Source organism: Oncorhynchus keta, chromosome 17, assembly GCF_023373465.1.
Source record: "Oncorhynchus keta strain PuntledgeMale-10-30-2019 chromosome 17, Oket_V2, whole genome shotgun sequence".
Classification (NCBI taxonomy): Eukaryota; Metazoa; Chordata; class Actinopteri; order Salmoniformes; family Salmonidae; genus Oncorhynchus; species Oncorhynchus keta.
Genome location: NC_068437.1, coordinates 4,447,681 through 4,451,325, shown reverse-complemented (window position 1 = coordinate 4,451,325; position 3,645 = coordinate 4,447,681).

Here is a 3,645-nt window from a genome sequence, read left to right as displayed (position 1 = left end):
ATTGTGACATGTTATTGGCTATCTAAGAAGTCACTGAACGTATGGTCTCCGCCTTTATTTGACCATAATAGGAGCGACAAGGAGGACTCGACATTTGGTTCCTCCCCAGCAACAACACCATTGGAAGCAGAGACCCAAATAAATGAATAATTCTATGATTAGAACCAGCATAACGAACAAATGCCTTCATTGGATTTGTTGATTATGAGGCATAATACAACACACTATTTGAACTCCACTAGCCATTACCTTATAACAAGATAGACAATTAGAAACAATGTTTCATAAAATGTATACAAATAAATCCGGGAAAATAAATTCATTTCTGCAAGACTGCAAATGTATCTAGCCGTATAATGCACTAAAGGAGCCTGATGTTACTCATTTACATTTACATTTAAGTCATTTAGCAGACGCTCTTATCCAGAGCGACTTACAAATTGGTGCATTCACCTTATGACATCCAGTGGAACAGCCACTTTACAATAGTGCATCTAAATCTTTTAAGGGGGGTGAGAAGGATTACTTTATCCTATCCTAGGTATTCCTTAAAGAGGTGGGGTTTCAGGTGTCTCCGGAAGGTGGTGATTGACTCCGCTGTCCTGGCGTCGTGAGGGAGTGTGTTCCACCATTGGGGAGCCAGAGCAGCGAACAGTTTTGACTGGGCTGAGCGGGAACTGTACTTCCTCAGTGGTAGGGAGGCGAGCAGGCCAGAGGTGGATGAACGCAGTGCCCTTGTTTGGGTGTAGGGCCTGATCAGAGCCTGGAGGTACTGAGGTGCCGTTCCCCTCACAGCTCCGTAGGCAAGCACCATGGTCTTGTAGCGGATGCGAGCTTCAACTGGAAGCCAGTGGAGAGAGCGGAGGAGCGGGGTGACGTGAGAGAACTTGGGAAGGTTGAACACCAGACGGGCTGCGGCGTTCTGGATGAGTTGTAGGGGTTTAATGGCACAGGCAGGGAGCCCAGCCAACAGTGAGTTGCAGTAATCCAGACGGGAGATGACAAGTGCCTGGATTAGGACCTGCGCCGCTTCCTGTGTGAGGCAGGGTCGTACTCTGCGGATGTTGTAGAGCATGAACCTACAGGAACGGGCCACCGCCTTGATGTTAGTTGAGAACGACTGGGTGTTGTCCAGGATCACACCAAGGTTCTTAGCGCTCTGGGAGGAGGACACAATGGAGTTGTCAACCGTGATGGCGAGATCATGGAACGGGCAGTCCTTCCCCGGGAGGAAGAGCAGCTCCGTCTTGCCGAGGTTCAGCTTGAGGTGGTGATCCGTCATCCACACTGATATGTCTGATTACTCCTTAGTCCAAGGACCTTACATGTTCTAAAGCTTCTTCGGGATCAGTGTCCCTTCCACCGGAAGGTTGAGCTAACGTAGGCTAATGTGATTAGCATGAGGTTGTAAGTAACAAGAACATTTCCCAGGACATAAACAATATCTGATATTGGCAGAAAGTTTACATTCTTGTTAATCTAACTGCACAGTCCAATTTACAGTAGCTATTACAGTGAAATAATACCATGCTATTGTTTGAGGAGAAAGCACAATTTTTAACATTAAAATTTATTAATAAACAAATTACGCACATTTGGGCAGTCTTGACACAAAATTTTGAACAGAAATGCAATGGTTATTCGGATCAGTCTGAAACTTTGCACATACACTGATGCCATCTAGTGGCCCAAACCTAAATTGCACCCGGGCTGGAATAATACATTATGGCCTTTCTCTTGCATTTCAAAGATGATGGTACAAAAAAATACAAAATAATAGTTCTTTATTATCTTTTACCAGATCTATTGTGTAATATTCTACTACATTCCGTTAACATTTCCATAAACTTCAAAGTGTTTCCTTTCAAATGGAACCAAGAATATGCATATCCTTGCTTCAGGGCCTGAGCTACAGGCAGTTAGATTTGGGTATGTCATTTTAGGTGAAAATTGAAAAGGGGCTAATCCTTAAGAGTGCAAATTGGCTCTGGAAGCCAAAACATAAAAATATCCTAAACGTGAATCGATTCTCAATTGCGGTTCTACTATCATACCACATCAAAATAATTTCACAAATGCAAAATACACACTTAATTGCAGCCGACAATATTTTTCAGTGACAACAAGTTTGTGGCGTCTGTTTTCCGTTTATACACTGGTGTTCGGAGACGCTTATAGCTAGCACAGGCCTTCCGTCTGTTTTATGTAAACAAGCGCTGTAACATGGAAATATGGCCTTGTGGGAGCCTAACCTTATAAATGTGTGTTCACCATGGAAGACAGACGCCAGAAACGTGTTGTCACTGATAAATATTGTTGGCTGCAACTGTTTAAAACACTGTAGAGTAAGTGTGTATTTTGCATTTGTGAAATAATTTCGATGTGATACGACAGAGGGATTTATGTTAAGTGTGAGTTTTTTGACAATTTTTTCCCGCTGATAAAGATATGATCCTTATGCTTCCAAAACCGTACTGCAAGCATTTCGTGCTAATGTGGATTCATGGATTCATTGTTACAGCAGCTGATGTCTTAGCCTAGTTTATTTAGGTGGTAGTGACTTATGTAGTCACATGTTACAAGGTTACATAATAGGATGCATTGTTACAGCAGCTGACAGAGTCCTAGCCTCGTTTATTTAGATGGTAGTGACTTATGTAGTCACATGTTACAAGGTTACATAATAGGATGCATTGTTAGCATGGTGCTACACAGGAGACTGCAGAAGTGTAATTACAGAACATATTGTAACATTTGGAACAAGACAATCTTGTAGTTACATATACATATATCATGAGTAATTACACATGGAATAACTCATGGAATGACAAGCTGAGTTGTAATTACATATCCCTGTTCCACTTATGTACTAACCTATATCGCTAAAACGTTTACAGCGCAATTACATTTAACTGCTATGTTATAAATACATATATTACTATTTAGTTACACATTAATGTACACTTAAGGTAAAGCGCTACCCATGAATGAAAAAGGTCCTCCATATTCACTAATCTGTTCAATTTAAAGAAATATATGTTTAAGGAAAGGATGGTCCCATAACCAAGGATAAATGTGACTGACCGGCAGTCATTTGAAATTGTGTTTTTTACAATGGATAAAAGTAGAGACTCAGAGCTATAAAATGGTATATCATGCACTGCAGTTGACCAACAACGAGAAAGTAATTCTGCTTTGAAAGTTGATAAACTTGTTAGCCCACTTTTGAGAAAGTGTCCCTTTAATGTTTTGGTACACCTACTGGAGAGCTCTTCTTTGTCTACACCCATTCAGCATCGTTCATACCCTCTTAAGCCTGAGCCCTACCCATCTCACATGTGAGGCCATGTGCTAAACAGAGCGAGTAGTTTAGTAAATAACCAAAGATTTCAAGACAAAGTGATGAAAGTTGTAGAAAGAGTACACTTTATCTAGAACTTGGCCTATATCCTAGTCTGACTTTGGTGCAGGTGTTCTTCACATTACCGTCTCTGGTAAACACACTATATCAAATACAATCTATGTTTATTTGTCACATGCACAGGGTACAGAAAGTGTAAACATTACAGTGAAATGGCAATTTCAAAAATAGTAAGCGTCCAGATAAATATTGCATACATCTTTTATAATTATTAGATTATTCTT